The sequence below is a fragment of the Schistocerca gregaria genome, chromosome 2 (genome assembly GCF_023897955.1).
Source record: "Schistocerca gregaria isolate iqSchGreg1 chromosome 2, iqSchGreg1.2, whole genome shotgun sequence".
In the NCBI taxonomy this organism is placed as follows: Eukaryota; Metazoa; Arthropoda; class Insecta; order Orthoptera; family Acrididae; genus Schistocerca; species Schistocerca gregaria.
In genome coordinates, this window is record NC_064921.1 from 970907545 (window position 1) to 970921909 (window position 14365).

The 14365-nt window shown below is 42.2% G+C and overlaps 28 non-coding genes across 28 annotated transcripts; 14 read left to right on the top strand and 14 right to left on the bottom strand.

Annotated features, from left to right (window-relative positions):
* Nucleotides 1–183: 183 nt before the first annotated feature.
* Trnaq-cug (transfer RNA glutamine (anticodon CUG)) lies at nucleotides 184–255 on the bottom strand. The gene has a single exon. It is a non-coding gene; the product is annotated as a tRNA-Gln (tRNA).
* A 250-nt stretch (nucleotides 256–505) lies between these two features.
* Nucleotides 506–594, top strand: Trnay-gua (transfer RNA tyrosine (anticodon GUA)). Its single transcript is given in 2 exon segments — nucleotides 506–542; nucleotides 559–594. It is a non-coding gene; the product is annotated as a tRNA-Tyr (tRNA).
* A 358-nt stretch (nucleotides 595–952) lies between these two features.
* Nucleotides 953–1024, bottom strand: Trnaq-cug (transfer RNA glutamine (anticodon CUG)). The gene has a single exon. It is a non-coding gene; the product is annotated as a tRNA-Gln (tRNA).
* Nucleotides 1025–1271: 247 nt separating this feature from the next.
* Trnay-gua (transfer RNA tyrosine (anticodon GUA)) lies at nucleotides 1272–1360 on the top strand. Its single transcript is given in 2 exon segments — nucleotides 1272–1308; nucleotides 1325–1360. It is a non-coding gene; the product is annotated as a tRNA-Tyr (tRNA).
* Nucleotides 1361–1715: 355 nt separating this feature from the next.
* On the bottom strand, nucleotides 1716–1790 carry Trnaq-cug (transfer RNA glutamine (anticodon CUG)). The gene has a single exon. It is a non-coding gene; the product is annotated as a tRNA-Gln (tRNA).
* Nucleotides 1791–2037: 247 nt separating this feature from the next.
* Trnay-gua (transfer RNA tyrosine (anticodon GUA)) lies at nucleotides 2038–2126 on the top strand. Its single transcript is given in 2 exon segments — nucleotides 2038–2074; nucleotides 2091–2126. It is a non-coding gene; the product is annotated as a tRNA-Tyr (tRNA).
* Nucleotides 2127–2484: 358 nt separating this feature from the next.
* On the bottom strand, nucleotides 2485–2556 carry Trnaq-cug (transfer RNA glutamine (anticodon CUG)). The gene has a single exon. It is a non-coding gene; the product is annotated as a tRNA-Gln (tRNA).
* Nucleotides 2557–2803: 247 nt separating this feature from the next.
* Trnay-gua (transfer RNA tyrosine (anticodon GUA)) lies at nucleotides 2804–2892 on the top strand. Its single transcript is given in 2 exon segments — nucleotides 2804–2840; nucleotides 2857–2892. It is a non-coding gene; the product is annotated as a tRNA-Tyr (tRNA).
* A 358-nt stretch (nucleotides 2893–3250) lies between these two features.
* On the bottom strand, nucleotides 3251–3322 carry Trnaq-cug (transfer RNA glutamine (anticodon CUG)). The gene has a single exon. It is a non-coding gene; the product is annotated as a tRNA-Gln (tRNA).
* Nucleotides 3323–3569: 247 nt separating this feature from the next.
* On the top strand, nucleotides 3570–3658 carry Trnay-gua (transfer RNA tyrosine (anticodon GUA)). Its single transcript is given in 2 exon segments — nucleotides 3570–3606; nucleotides 3623–3658. It is a non-coding gene; the product is annotated as a tRNA-Tyr (tRNA).
* A 358-nt stretch (nucleotides 3659–4016) lies between these two features.
* On the bottom strand, nucleotides 4017–4088 carry Trnaq-cug (transfer RNA glutamine (anticodon CUG)). Its single transcript has one exon. It is a non-coding gene; the product is annotated as a tRNA-Gln (tRNA).
* Nucleotides 4089–4335: 247 nt separating this feature from the next.
* On the top strand, nucleotides 4336–4424 carry Trnay-gua (transfer RNA tyrosine (anticodon GUA)). The gene is given in 2 exon segments: nucleotides 4336–4372; nucleotides 4389–4424. It is a non-coding gene; the product is annotated as a tRNA-Tyr (tRNA).
* Nucleotides 4425–4779: 355 nt separating this feature from the next.
* On the bottom strand, nucleotides 4780–4854 carry Trnaq-cug (transfer RNA glutamine (anticodon CUG)). The gene has a single exon. It is a non-coding gene; the product is annotated as a tRNA-Gln (tRNA).
* Nucleotides 4855–5101: 247 nt separating this feature from the next.
* On the top strand, nucleotides 5102–5190 carry Trnay-gua (transfer RNA tyrosine (anticodon GUA)). Its single transcript is given in 2 exon segments — nucleotides 5102–5138; nucleotides 5155–5190. It is a non-coding gene; the product is annotated as a tRNA-Tyr (tRNA).
* Nucleotides 5191–5548: 358 nt separating this feature from the next.
* On the bottom strand, nucleotides 5549–5620 carry Trnaq-cug (transfer RNA glutamine (anticodon CUG)). The gene has a single exon. It is a non-coding gene; the product is annotated as a tRNA-Gln (tRNA).
* Nucleotides 5621–5867: 247 nt separating this feature from the next.
* On the top strand, nucleotides 5868–5956 carry Trnay-gua (transfer RNA tyrosine (anticodon GUA)). Its single transcript is given in 2 exon segments — nucleotides 5868–5904; nucleotides 5921–5956. It is a non-coding gene; the product is annotated as a tRNA-Tyr (tRNA).
* A 358-nt stretch (nucleotides 5957–6314) lies between these two features.
* On the bottom strand, nucleotides 6315–6386 carry Trnaq-cug (transfer RNA glutamine (anticodon CUG)). The gene has a single exon. It is a non-coding gene; the product is annotated as a tRNA-Gln (tRNA).
* A 250-nt stretch (nucleotides 6387–6636) lies between these two features.
* Nucleotides 6637–6725, top strand: Trnay-gua (transfer RNA tyrosine (anticodon GUA)). The gene is given in 2 exon segments: nucleotides 6637–6673; nucleotides 6690–6725. It is a non-coding gene; the product is annotated as a tRNA-Tyr (tRNA).
* Nucleotides 6726–7083: 358 nt separating this feature from the next.
* On the bottom strand, nucleotides 7084–7155 carry Trnaq-cug (transfer RNA glutamine (anticodon CUG)). Its single transcript has one exon. It is a non-coding gene; the product is annotated as a tRNA-Gln (tRNA).
* Nucleotides 7156–7402: 247 nt separating this feature from the next.
* Nucleotides 7403–7491, top strand: Trnay-gua (transfer RNA tyrosine (anticodon GUA)). Its single transcript is given in 2 exon segments — nucleotides 7403–7439; nucleotides 7456–7491. It is a non-coding gene; the product is annotated as a tRNA-Tyr (tRNA).
* Nucleotides 7492–7846: 355 nt separating this feature from the next.
* Nucleotides 7847–7921, bottom strand: Trnaq-cug (transfer RNA glutamine (anticodon CUG)). The gene has a single exon. It is a non-coding gene; the product is annotated as a tRNA-Gln (tRNA).
* Nucleotides 7922–8168: 247 nt separating this feature from the next.
* Nucleotides 8169–8257, top strand: Trnay-gua (transfer RNA tyrosine (anticodon GUA)). Its single transcript is given in 2 exon segments — nucleotides 8169–8205; nucleotides 8222–8257. It is a non-coding gene; the product is annotated as a tRNA-Tyr (tRNA).
* A 358-nt stretch (nucleotides 8258–8615) lies between these two features.
* On the bottom strand, nucleotides 8616–8687 carry Trnaq-cug (transfer RNA glutamine (anticodon CUG)). Its single transcript has one exon. It is a non-coding gene; the product is annotated as a tRNA-Gln (tRNA).
* A 247-nt stretch (nucleotides 8688–8934) lies between these two features.
* On the top strand, nucleotides 8935–9023 carry Trnay-gua (transfer RNA tyrosine (anticodon GUA)). The gene is given in 2 exon segments: nucleotides 8935–8971; nucleotides 8988–9023. It is a non-coding gene; the product is annotated as a tRNA-Tyr (tRNA).
* Nucleotides 9024–9381: 358 nt separating this feature from the next.
* Nucleotides 9382–9453, bottom strand: Trnaq-cug (transfer RNA glutamine (anticodon CUG)). Its single transcript has one exon. It is a non-coding gene; the product is annotated as a tRNA-Gln (tRNA).
* A 247-nt stretch (nucleotides 9454–9700) lies between these two features.
* On the top strand, nucleotides 9701–9789 carry Trnay-gua (transfer RNA tyrosine (anticodon GUA)). Its single transcript is given in 2 exon segments — nucleotides 9701–9737; nucleotides 9754–9789. It is a non-coding gene; the product is annotated as a tRNA-Tyr (tRNA).
* A 358-nt stretch (nucleotides 9790–10147) lies between these two features.
* On the bottom strand, nucleotides 10148–10219 carry Trnaq-cug (transfer RNA glutamine (anticodon CUG)). Its single transcript has one exon. It is a non-coding gene; the product is annotated as a tRNA-Gln (tRNA).
* Nucleotides 10220–10465: 246 nt separating this feature from the next.
* On the top strand, nucleotides 10466–10554 carry Trnay-gua (transfer RNA tyrosine (anticodon GUA)). The gene is given in 2 exon segments: nucleotides 10466–10502; nucleotides 10519–10554. It is a non-coding gene; the product is annotated as a tRNA-Tyr (tRNA).
* The last annotated feature ends 3811 nt before the right edge of the window (nucleotides 10555–14365 follow it).

Sequence of the window (14365 nt, forward strand, 5' to 3'; positions counted from 1 at the left end):
AAATTGCTTGCTCTTACAGGTATTACTCGTTTAATGTTCTATATAGGTCACAAAGTCGCACCAATATTCGGCCGTTTTATAGACGCATCGTTTTTTACACAAACGTAGAAACTAACGCCGTGAGCCTATTGCTGCTACTTCCTCAGCGAGAAACTCTTACTACAGAAAATTTAGACTAAACGAAGGTTCCACCGAGATTCGAACTCGGATCGCTGGATTCAGAGTCCAGAGTGGTAACCGTTACACCATGGAACCAGACAGCAGGATGAGACTCGTAATACACTTAGCAGTCCTCTGACATACTTCAGACACTTCCTACTTGCATATTTTAACCTAATCGACACCATCGAGCATTATGAAACTTAATCTGGGCAATGTTTGCAGTTGCAGCCGATGATTGCATTTCCTGTGCGTCTATATGGCCGCGCTGAGTAGCAGTGTGTGCAGATGGCAGACAGGGAGGACGGACGTAAAGCAATGAGTAGGAATAAGAAAGTATACAGAGCCTCTGGTAGCTCAGTTGGTAGAGCGGTGGACTGTAGTGGAGGATTCACAGTTATCCATAGGTCGCTGGTTCAAATCCGGCCCAGAGGACTGTTTTTCTAATCTCATCAGCAAAGAGGCTCCAGAGAATGCCCACTGAGTCAGAACCTCCCTATGTTTTAAACCTATTTTAAAGGAAATTCATTTGCTCAGCTTGTAATAGCTAGTTGATAATCATGGGATTTTTAACCTTCGTGGGATAATGATATTTCTTCGAATTATCGTAAAATTGCTTGCTCTTACAGGTATTACTCGTTTAATGTTCTATATAGGTCACAAAGTCGCACCAATATTCGGCCGTTTTATAGACGCATCGTTTTTTACACAAACGTAGAAACTAACGCCGTGAGCCTATTGCTGCTACTTCCTCAGCGAGAAACTCTTATTACAGAAAATTTAGACTAAACAAAGGTTCCACCGAGATTCGAACTCGGATCGCTGGATTCAGAGTCCAGAGTGCTAACCGTTACACCATGGAACCAGACAGCAGGATAACACTCGTAATACACTTAGCAGTCCTCTGACATACTTCAGACACTTCCTACTTGCATATTTTAACCTAATCGACACCATCGAGCATTATAAAACTTAATCTGGGCAATGTTTGCAGTTGCAGCCGATGATTGCATTTCCTGTGCGTCTATATGGCCGCGCTGAGTAGCAGTGTGTGCAGACGGCAGACAGGGACGGACGTAAAGCAATGAGTAGGAATAAGAAAGTATACAGAGCCTCTGGTAGCTCAGTTGGTAGAACGGTGGACTGTAGTGGAGGATTCACAGTTATCCATAGGTCGCTGGTTCAAATCCGGCCCAGAGGACTGTTTTTCTAATCTCATCAGCAAAGAGGCTCCAGAGAATGCCCACTGAGTCAGAACCTCCCTATGTTTTAAACCTATTTTAAAGGAAATTCATTTGCTCAGCTTGTAATAGCTAGTTGATAATCATGGGATTTTTAACCTTCGTGGGATAATGATATTTCTTCGAATTATCGTAAAATTGCTTGCTCTTACAGGTATTACTCGTTTAATGTTCTATATAGGTCACAAAGTCGCACCAATATTCGGCCGTTTTATAGACGCATCGTTTTTTACACAAACGTAGAAACTAACGCCGTGAGCCTATTGCTGCTACTTCCTCAGCGAGAAACTCTTATTACAGAAAATTTAGACTAAACGAATGTTCCACCGAGATTCGAACTCGGATCGCTGGATTCAGAGTCCAGAGTGCTAACCGTTACACCATGGAACCAGACAGCAGGATAAGACTCGTAATACACTTAGCAGTCCTCTGACATACTTCAGACACTTCCTACTTGCATATTTTAACCTAATCGACACCATCGAGCATTATAAAACTTAATCTGGGCAATGTTTGCAGTTGCAGCCGATGATTGCATTTCCTGTGCGTCTATATGGCCGCGCTGAGTAGCAGTGTGTGCAGACGCCAGACAGGGACGGACGTAAAGCAATGAGTAGGAATAAGAAAGTATACAGAGCCTCTGGTAGCTCAGTTGGTAGAACGGTGGACTGTAGTGGAGGATTCACAGTTATCCATAGGTCGCTGGTTCAAATCCGGCCCAGAGGACTGTTTTTCTAATCTCATCAGCAAAGAGGCTCCAGAGAATGCCCACTGAGTCAGAACCTCCCTATGTTTTAAACCTATTTTAAAGGAAATTCATTTGCTCAGCTTGTAATAGCTAGTTGATAATCATGGGATTTTTAACCTTCGTGGGATAATGATATTTCTTCGAATTGTCGTAAAATTGCTTGCTCTTACAGGTATTACTCGTTTAATGTTCTATATAGGTCACAAAGTCGCACCAATATTCGGCCGTTTTATAGACGCATCGTTTTTTACACAAACGTAGAAACTAACGCCGTGAGCCTATTGCTGCTACTTCCTCAGCGAGAAACTCTTATTACAGAAAATTTAGACTAAACGAAGGTTCCACCGAGATTCGAACTCGGATCGCTGGATTCAGAGTCCAGAGTGCTAACCGTTACACCATGGAACCAGACAGCAGGATAAGACTCGTAATACACTTAGCAGTCCTCTGACATACTTCAGACACTTAATACTTGCATATATTAACCTAATCGACACCATCGAGCATTATAAAACTTAATCTGGGCAATGTTTGCAGTTGCAGCCGATGATTGCATTTCCTGTGCGTCTATATGGCCGCGCTGAGTAGCAGTGTGTGCAGACGGCAGACAGGGATGGACGTAAAGCAATGAGTAGGAATAAGAAAGTATACAGAGCCTCTGGTAGCTCAGTTGGTAGAGCGGTGGACTGTAGTGGAGGATTCACAGTTATCCATAGATCGCTGGTTCATATGCGGCCCAGAGGACTGTTTTTCTAATCTCATCAGCAAAGAGGCTCCAGAGAATGCCCACTGAGTCAGAACCTCCCTATGTTTTAAACCTATTTTAAAGGAAATTCATTTGCTCAGCTTGTAATAGCTAGTTGATAATCATGGGATTTTTAACCTTCGTGGGATAATGATATTTCTTCGAATTATCGTAAAATTGCTTGCTCTTACAGGTATTACTCGTTTAATGTTCTATATAGGTCACAAAGTCGCACCAATATTCGGCCGTTTTATAGACGCATCGTTTTTTACACAAACGTAGAAACTAACGCCGTGAGCCTAATGCTGCTACTTCCTCAGCGAGAAACTCTTATTACAGAAAATTTAGACCAAACGAAGGTTCCACCGAGATTCGAACTCGGATCGCTGGATTCAGAGTCCAGAGTGCTAACCGTTACACCATGGAACCAGACAGCAGGATAAGACTCGTAATACACTTAGCAGTCCTCTGACATACTTCAGACACTTCCTACTTGCATATTTTAACCTAATCGACACCATCGAGCATTATAAAACTTAATCTGGGCAATGTTTGCAGTTGCAGCCGATGATTGCATTTCCTGTGCGTCTATATGGCCGCGCTGAGTAGCAGTGTGTGCAGACGGCAGACAGGGACGGACGTAAAGCAATGAGTAGGAATAAGAAAATATGCAGAGCCTCTGGTAGCTCAGTTGGTAGAGCGGTGGACTGTAGTGGAGGATTCACAGTTATCCATAGGTCGCTGGTTCAAATCCGGCCCAGAGGACTGTTTTTCTAATCTCATCAGCAAAGAGGCTCCAGAGAATGCCCACTGAGTCAGAACCTCCCTATGTTTTAAACCTATTTTAAAGGAAATTCATTTGCTCAGCTTGTAATAGCTAGTTGATAATCATGGGATTTTTAACCTTCGTGGGATAATGATATTTCTTCGAATTATCGTAAAATTGCTTGCTCTTACAGGTATTACTCGTTTAATGTTCTATATAGGTCACAAAGTCGCACCAATATTCGGCCGTTTTATAGACGCATCGTTTTTTACACAAACGTAGAAACTAACGCCGTGAGCCTATTGCTGCTACTTCCTCAGCGAGAAACTCTTATTACAGAAAATTTAGACTAAACGAAGGTTCCACCGAGATTCGAACTCGGATCGCTGGATTCAGAGCCCAGAGTGCTAACCGTTACACCATGGAACCAGACAGCAGAATAAGACTCGTAATACCCTTAGCAGTCCTCTGACATACTTCAGACACTTCCTACTTGCATATTTTAACCTAATCGACACCATCGAGCATTATAAAACTTAATCTGGGCAATGTTTGCAGTTGCAGCCGATGATTGCATTTCCTGTGCGTCTATATGGCCGCGCTGAGTAGCAGTGTGTGCAGACGGCAGACAGGGACGGACGTAAAGCAATGAGTAGGAATAAGAAAGTATACAGAGCCTCTGGTAGCTCAGTTGGTAGAGCGGTGGACTGTAGTGGAGGATTCACAGTTATCCATAGGTCGCTGGTTCAAATCCGGCCCAGAGGACTGTTTTTCTAATCTCATCAGCAAAGAGGCTCCAGAGAATGCCCACTGAGTCAGAACCTCCCTATGTTTTAAACCTATTTTAAAGGAAATTCATTTGCTCAGCTTGTAATAGCTAGTTGATAATCATGGGATTTTTAACCTTCGTGGGATAATGATATTTCTTCGAATTATCGTAAAATTGCTTGCTCTTACAGGTATTACTCGTTTAATGTTCTATATAGGTCACAAAGTCGCACCAATATTCGGCCGTTTTATAGACGCATCGTTTTTTACACAAACGTAGAAACTAACGCCGTGAGCCTATTGCTGCTACTTCCTCAGCGAGAAACTCTTATTACAGAAAATTTAGACTAAACGAATGTTCCACCGAGATTCGAACTCGGATCGCTGGATTCAGAGTCCAGAGTGCTAACCGTTACACCATGGAACCAGACAGCAGGATAAGACTCGTAATACACTTAGCAGTCCTCTGACATACTTCAGACACTTCCTACTTGCATATTTTAACCTAATCGACACCATCGAGCATTATAAAACTTAATCTGGGCAATGTTTGCAGTTGAAGCCGATGATTGCATTTCCTGTGCGTCTATATGGCCGCGCTGAGTAGCAGTGTGTGCAGACGGCAGACAGGGACGGACGTAAAGCAATGAGTAGGAATAAGAAAGTATACAGAGCCTCTGGTAGCTCAGTTGGTAGAGCGGTGGACTGTAGTGGAGGATTCACAGTTATCCATAGGTCGCTGGTTCAAATCCGGCCCAGAGGACTGTTTTTCTAATCTCATCAGCAAAGAGGCTCCAGAGAATGCCCACTGAGTCAGAACCTCCCTATGTTTTAAACCTATTTTAAAGGAAATTCATTTGCTCAGCTTGTAATAGCTAGTTGATAATCATGGGATTTTTAACCTTCGTGGGATAATGATATTTCTTCGAATTATCGTAAAATTGCTTGCTCTTACAGGTATTACTCGTTTAATGTTCTATATAGGTCACAAAGTCGCACCAATATTCGGCCGTTTTATAGACGCATCGTTTTTTACACAAACGTAGAAACTAACGCCGTGAGCCTATTGCTGCTACTTCCTCAGCGAGAAACTCTTATTACAGAAAATTTAGACTAAACGAAGGTTCCACCGAGATTCGAACTCGGATCGCTGGATTCAGAGTCCAGAGTGCTAACCGTTACACCATGGAACCAGATAGCAGGATAAGACTCGTAATACACTTAGCAGTCCTCTGACATACTTCAGACACTTCCTACTTGCATATTTTAACCTAATCGACACCATCGAGCATTATAAAACTTAATCTGGGCAATGTTTGCAGTTGCAGCCGATGATTGCATTTCCTGTGCGTCTATATGGCCGCGCTGAGTAGCAGTGTGTGCAGACGGCAGACAGGGACGGACGTAAAGCAATGAGTAGGAATAAGAAAGTATGCAGAGCTTCTGGTAGCTCAGTTGGTAGAGCGGTGGACTGTAGTGGAGGATTCACAGTTATCCATAGGTCGCTGGTTCAAATCCGGCCCAGAGGACTGTTTTTCTAATCTCATCAGCAAAGAGGCTCCAGAGAATGCCCACTGAGTCAGAACCTCCCTATGTTTTAAACCTATTTTAAAGGAAATTCATTTGCTCAGCTTGTAATAGCTAGTTGATAATCATGGGATTTTTAACCTTCGTGGGATAATGATATTTCTTTGAATTATCGTAAAATTGCTTGCTCTTACAGGTATTACTCGTTTAATGTTCTATATAGGTCACAAAGTCGCACCAATATTCGGCCGTTTTATAGACGCATCGTTTTTTACACAAACGTAGAAACTAACGCCGTGAGCCTATTGCTGCTACTTCCTCAGCGAGAAACTCTTACTACAGAAAATTTAGACTAAACGAAGGTTCCACCGAGATTCGAACTCGGATCGCTGGATTCAGAGTCCAGAGTGGTAACCGTTACACCATGGAACCAGACAGCAGGATGAGACTCGTAATACACTTAGCAGTCCTCTGACATACTTCAGACACTTCCTACTTGCATATTTTAACCTAATCGACACCATCGAGCATTATGAAACTTAATCTGGGCAATGTTTGCAGTTGCAGCCGATGATTGCATTTCCTGTGCGTCTATATGGCCGCGCTGAGTAGCAGTGTGTGCAGATGGCAGACAGGGAGGACGGACGTAAAGCAATGAGTAGGAATAAGAAAGTATACAGAGCCTCTGGTAGCTCAGTTGGTAGAGCGGTGGACTGTAGTGGAGGATTCACAGTTATCCATAGGTCGCTGGTTCAAATCCGGCCCAGAGGACTGTTTTTCTAATCTCATCAGCAAAGAGGCTCCAGAGAATGCCCACTGAGTCAGAACCTCCCTATGTTTTAAACCTATTTTAAAGGAAATTCATTTGCTCAGCTTGTAATAGCTAGTTGATAATCATGGGATTTTTAACCTTCGTGGGATAATGATATTTCTTCGAATTATCGTAAAATTGCTTGCTCTTACAGGTATTACTCGTTTAATGTTCTATATAGGTCACAAAGTCGCACCAATATTCGGCCGTTTTATAGACGCATCGTTTTTTACACAAACGTAGAAACTAACGCCGTGAGCCTATTGCTGCTACTTCCTCAGCGAGAAACTCTTATTACAGAAAATTTAGACTAAACAAAGGTTCCACCGAGATTCGAACTCGGATCGCTGGATTCAGAGTCCAGAGTGCTAACCGTTACACCATGGAACCAGACAGCAGGATAACACTCGTAATACACTTAGCAGTCCTCTGACATACTTCAGACACTTCCTACTTGCATATTTTAACCTAATCGACACCATCGAGCATTATAAAACTTAATCTGGGCAATGTTTGCAGTTGCAGCCGATGATTGCATTTCCTGTGCGTCTATATGGCCGCGCTGAGTAGCAGTGTGTGCAGACGGCAGACAGGGACGGACGTAAAGCAATGAGTAGGAATAAGAAAGTATACAGAGCCTCTGGTAGCTCAGTTGGTAGAACGGTGGACTGTAGTGGAGGATTCACAGTTATCCATAGGTCGCTGGTTCAAATCTGGCCCAGAGGACTGTTTTTCTAATCTCATCAGCAAAGAGGCTCCAGAGAATGCCCACTGAGTCAGAACCTCCCTATGTTTTAAACCTATTTTAAAGGAAATTCATTTGCTCAGCTTGTAATAGCTAGTTGATAATCATGGGATTTTTAACCTTCGTGGGATAATGATATTTCTTCGAATTATCGTAAAATTGCTTGCTCTTACAGGTATTACTCGTTTAATGTTCTATATAGGTCACAAAGTCGCACCAATATTCGGCCGTTTTATAGACGCATCGTTTTTTACACAAACGTAGAAACTAACGCCGTGAGCCTATTGCTGCTACTTCCTCAGCGAGAAACTCTTATTACAGAAAATTTAGACTAAACGAATGTTCCACCGAGATTCGAACTCGGATCGCTGGATTCAGAGTCCAGAGTGCTAACCGTTACACCATGGAACCAGACAGCAGGATAAGACTCGTAATACACTTAGCAGTCCTCTGACATACTTCAGACACTTCCTACTTGCATATTTTAACCTAATCGACACCATCGAGCATTATAAAACTTAATCTGGGCAATGTTTGCAGTTGCAGCCGATGATTGCATTTCCTGTGCGTCTATATGACCGCGCTGAGTAGCAGTGTGTGCAGACGGCAGACAGGGACGGACGTAAAGCAATGAGTAGGAATAAGAAAGTATACAGAGCCTCTGGTAGCTCAGTTGGTAGAGCGGTGGACTGTAGTGGAGGATTCACAGTTATCCATAGGTCGCTGGTTCAAATCCGGCCCAGAGGACTGTTTTTCTAATCTCATCAGCAAAGAGGCTCCAGAGAATGCCCACTGAGTCAGAACCTCCCTATGTTTTAAACCTATTTTAAAGGAAATTCATTTGCTCAGCTTGTAATAGCTAGTTGATAATCATGGGATTTTTAACCTTCGTGGGATAATGATATTTCTTCGAATTGTCGTAAAATTGCTTGCTCTTACAGGTATTACTCGTTTAATGTTCTATATAGGTCACAAAGTCGCACCAATATTTGGCCGTTTTATAGACGCATCGTTTTTTACACAAACGTAGAAACTAACGCCGTGAGCCTATTGCTGCTACTTCCTCAGCGAGAAACTCTTATTACAGAAAATTTAGACTAAACGAAGGTTCCACCGAGATTCGAACTCGGATCGCTGGATTCAGAGTCCAGAGTGCTAACCGTTACACCATGGAACCAGACAGCAGGATAAGACTCGTAATACACTTAGCAGTCCTCTGACATACTTCAGACACTTAATACTTGCATATATTAACCTAATCGACACCATCGAGCATTATAAAACTTAATCTGGGCAATGTTTGCAGTTGCAGCCGATGATTGCATTTCCTGTGCGTCTATATGGCCGCGCTGAGTAGCAGTGTGTGCAGACGGCAGACAGGGATGGACGTAAAGCAATGAGTAGGAATAAGAAAGTATACAGAGCCTCTGGTAGCTCAGTTGGTAGAGCGGTGGACTGTAGTGGAGGATTCACAGTTATCCATAGATCGCTGGTTCATATCCGGCCCAGAGGACTGTTTTTCTAATCTCATCAGCAAAGAGGCTCCAGAGAATGCCCACTGAGTCAGAACCTCCCTATGTTTTAAACCTATTTTAAAGGAAATTCATTTGCTCAGCTTGTAATAGCTAGTTGATAATCATGGGATTTTTAACCTTCGTGGGATAATGATATTTCTTCGAATTATCGTAAAATTGCTTGCTCTTACAGGTATTACTCGTTTAATGTTCTATATAGGTCACAAAGTCGCACCAATATTCGGCCGTTTTATAGACGCATCGTTTTTTACACAAACGTAGAAACTAACGCCGTGAGCCTAATGCTGCTACTTCCTCAGCGAGAAACTCTTATTACAGAAAATTTAGACCAAACGAAGGTTCCACCGAGATTCGAACTCGGATCGCTGGATTCAGAGTCCAGAGTGCTAACCGTTACACCATGGAACCAGACAGCAGGATAAGACTCGTAATACACTTAGCAGTCCTCTGACATACTTCAGACACTTCCTACTTGCATATTTTAACCTAATCGACACCATCGAGCATTATAAAACTTAATCTGGGCAATGTTTGCAGTTGCAGCCGATGATTGCATTTCCTGTGCGTCTATATGGCCGCGCTGAGTAGCAGTGTGTGCAGACGGCAGACAGGGACGGACGTAAAGCAATGAGTAGGAATAAGAAAATATGCAGAGCCTCTGGTAGCTCAGTTGGTAGAGCGGTGGACTGTAGTGGAGGATTCACAGTTATCCATAGGTCGCTGGTTCAAATCCGGCCCAGAGGACTGTTTTTCTAATCTCATCAGCAAAGAGGCTCCAGAGAATGCCCACTGAGTCAGAACCTCCCTATGTTTTAAACCTATTTTAAAGGAAATTCATTTGCTCAGCTTGTAATAGCTAGTTGATAATCATGGGATTTTTAACCTTCGTGGGATAATGATATTTCTTCGAATTATCGTAAAATTGCTTGCTCTTACAGGTATTACTCGTTTAATGTTCTATATAGGTCACAAAGTCGCACCAATATTCGGCCGTTTTATAGACGCATCGTTTTTTACACAAACGTAGAAACTAACGCCGTGAGCCTATTGCTGCTACTTCCTCAGCGAGAAACTCTTATTACAGAAAATTTAGACTAAACGAAGGTTCCACCGAGATTCGAACTCGGATCGCTGGATTCAGAGTCCAGAGTGCTAACCGTTACACCATGGAACCAGACAGCAGAATAAGACTCGTAATACCCTTAGCAGTCCTCTGACATACTTCAGACACTTCCTACTTGCATATTTTAACCTAATCGACACCATCGAGCATTATAAAACTTAATCTGGGCAATGTTTGCAGTTGCAGCCGATGATTGCATTTCCTGTGCGTCTATATGGCCGCGCTGAGTAGCAGTGTGTGCAGACGGCAGACAGGGACGGACGTAAAGCAATGAGTAGAATAAGAAAGTATACAGAGCCTCTGGTAGCTCAGTTGGTAGAGCGGTGGACTGTAGTGGAGGATTCACAGTTATCCATAGGTCGCTGGTTCAAATCCGGCCCAGAGGACTGTTTTTCTAATCTCATCAGCAAAGAGGCTCCAGAGAATGCCCACTGAGTCAGAACCTCCCTATGTTTTAAACCTATTTTAAAGGAAATTCATTTGCTCAGCTTGTAATAGCTAGTTGATAATCATGGGATTTTTAACCTTCGTGGGATAAAGATATTTCTTCGAATTATCGTAAAATTGCTTGCTCTTACAGGTATTACTCGTTTAATGTTCTATATAGGTCACAAAGTCGCACCAATATTCGGCCGTTTTATAGACGCATCGTTTTTTACACAAACGTAGAAACTAACGCCGTGAGCCTATTGCTGCTACTTCCTCAGCGAGAAACTCTTATTACAGAAAATTTAGACTAAACGAAGGTTCCACCGAGATTCGAACTCGGATCGCTGGATTCAGAGTCCAGAGTGCTAACCGTTACACCATTTTTTTTTTTTTTTTTTTTTTTGACTTTATGACCGAAGGCGTTTTGATTCTGAATCAAAGACGCTACCACTTTTTTTTTTTTTTTTTTTTTTTTTTTTTTGTCCGACGCCTGATCCATTAGGCCACATTTTTTTTTTTTTTTTTTTTTTTTTATATAAGCAGCATGAGGCAGGCGGAGGCAAAGCGGGCAGGGGTCAAAATCTCGAGGCCTGTCCGCGATGTCTCCACCCAGTCCTGTTGCTGAGGCGTGTCTTTATCATAGTTTTCAATAAGAAATTTTACATCTTGTTGTATACGTAGATATATGCCGTTTTGCCTTCGAAATCCTGAACCAAAAGATGCTTCATTTGAAACAAAAAATTTATGTCATGCCGAGGCAATAGAGATTGAAGGTTATAGCTTTAGTGCTTTTTTTTCTCTTTTTTTTTTTTTTTTTTTTTTTTTTTCTCATCCACTGCTTCTCGGCAACCTAGCATACTTCTTTGTAATATATAATAAAGTTGTAGGAAGTAGTGGACCCTGAACCTGTATATTATTTTTTTAATTTCTGTTTAGTTTTTTTATTGTTATTATTATTATTTTTGTTTGTTTGTTTTTTTTTATTGTAAAAGAAAAATCTTCATGGAATGTGAAGAAGGAATTTTATGTTAAGGCACTAATTCCATAGCCTCCTTTCCTTCTTGAGATTAATAATAATAATAAAAAAGTATGTTCCCTTCCATGGAGACAAATGAGACTTCCTTCTCAGTCATAAAATGAATGTATAAGAAAACAATTTATCTTTAACCCTGCGATATTGGCTTTCGGCTTCGGCTTCTTCTGTGCAATAAACAAAATAGCCTTCTTTGCCAGCAGAGGATAAGTGATTGTAATATGAAACTGTAAAATTGTACTTCTCCCCAATTGTTTTTGTTTAAGCGTCGTTTCGCTTAAATAAACGATTTTTGTTTATCTCGTTGGCTTGTCAACCAATGCCCATTCGCTCGAATACAATTTTAAGCATATTGCCGTAGTTTTTCTTGTGGTCTTTATATTTCAGGGCGTTATAAAAAGCACACTTCAAGTACATGTAAAAATCAGTGGAATTGTCATTTCCCAGGTGATTAATTACGTAATTCACATAGTGTCCCATTAACCAATGGACCGAGTTGTTTTTTGCTGCTGGAAAATAGCAAGTCTGAGGCCTGAGGAATGTAACAGGGGGAAAATTTTCCACCGAAGATCTCGTAAGAAAAGCCAGTTGTTCCCTAATCCAATTACAGAGTTGTAGATTGCCACCGCACGTGAATCTGTGCACTAACGTGTCGATCAATTTACATTTGAGACATAGGTTCGTGTCGCTAACGCCGATTGCATGTAACCTTTCATTGGTGCTTACGGTCTCATTCACTGTTTTATACCACGCGGACTTGACGTCCGATGGTAGACCACGCATATTAATATTTTTCCATATGGCGTCCCAATCAGTGTGTGGGTATTTACTTTCCAATTTGTTTCTCCCCTGCATTTTCTTTCGATGGCACAGAATATCGCGGGCCGTGATCCGTCGTGAGTTGATGATGACACCGCCGAGATAGCTTAATTCCACAAAATATACACGAATGTACTGGAGCCGGTTATTTATTTTTTGCACATTTACCGGCGCCTGTAAACTGGCAGGCCTGACAACTTCAAATAATTTAGTTGTAATGCTATCAGCGTGGTCGCTAAGGATAGTGGCGGTCCTTTTTATAAAAAGCGCAGACGCCTTATTTCTGATGTCAACTAACCCCAAACCTCCATTCCTGGGATCTAAGGTCGCAGTTTTTGCGTCGACTCTGAATATATCCCCTCTCCAAAGATAGCTGGCAATGGTAGACATTATCTTTTTTCCAATCATTTTCGGTAGTGGGAAGATCTGTGCGATAAAGTAACTCCTGGAGAGAATGCAGTGGTTAATGAAAATCACCCTCTGAACTTGGTTCATGTTACGGTGGAGGTTTTCCCTTGTTGTTCCAAGAAGTTGTCCCGACGTATTTCTCCAATTGATAGCTGCCATTTTTAACGGACAAGGTGTCAGTGTTATTCCTAGTGCTTTGCATTGGGTGACCGTTGTGGCCCAGGCTAAGGTGGTATGTTGAAAACCCCGCAGGTTTAGGAGTTTGCTTTTGTTTGCGTTGACACCTGCTCCGGAGACTCTACAGTACTTTTTAATTAGCGTTTCCAATTTCAAAATGTCGTCGGGATTTCGCAGGACGACTCCGACATCATCGGCATAGGCGTTTATGACTGTTCGGTGACCAGATAATGTGATGCCAGTTAGAGTGGCATGAACACTGCGGAGGAAAGGTTCTAATGAAAGCACGAATAGGAACATGGAAAGGGGGCTTCCTTGAGGAACGCCGCGCCTGATCTGAATCTGCTTTGTCCTCTGGCAGTTAACTGATATACAAGCGCTGATGCCTGTTGCAACATTTCTGATCACACTTACGACTCGCTCATTAAAACCTATTTTGTTCAGTGTGGCACTAAGGAATCTATGATCCACACGATCAAATGCTTTCTGGAAGTCAATAAACATGATAGCACATTTTATGGTGGTCACAGCAGTGATTGCAATTATATCTCTATATTCAGCTATGCTTTTGAAAATGCTCTTGGTAGGCACACAGGACTGGTATGGACTTACTATCTTTTTGGCCAACTGTGAGAGTCTGTTGTTTAAAATTCTGCCGATGATTTTATAATCGGAGTTTAACAGGGAGATAGGACGAAAGTTGTTGAGGTTTCTTTTTGCAGCATTTTTTGGGATTAGTACTATTGTGCTCTCTTTAAAAACAGCAGGTAAATGCTTTCCCTGAAGCACCTCGTTCGTCATTCGGGTAAACATGTCACCAATCAGTGGCCAGTATCGTTTATAAAATTCAACAGGCAAACCATCCGGTCCCGGCGATTTCCTCAGAGGAGATTTGCAGATGATTCTGTGGATATCTTCGTTAGTACACTCAACGAGAAGGTCTTCGTTTTCCTCGTCCGAGACCTGTGGAGCTATGTAACTAAGGAACTCATCGAAGGACTCTTCACATACCGAGTTGGCAGTGTATAGGTCTTCGTAATATTTGTGCACTGCATTGACGATGTCTCTCTGAGTCGTGAGTGTCTCGCCAGTTTCAGACTGAAGTCCATCAATGAAGGTGCGTCTCCTGTTTCTTTCGTGCTTCAGTAGATGGTACAAGGAAGCATGTTCATCCTCCACGACTGTCTTAGCCTTGGATTTTAATTTCAGACCCTCCATCTGCTGTCTTTTAAGACTGAGCAATTTGGCCTTAGTTTGCTGGATATCTGCCAGACGGACGTTGGAAGTGTTTGCCTGCTCATATAAATTTCGCAGCATGGTATAATAAAATT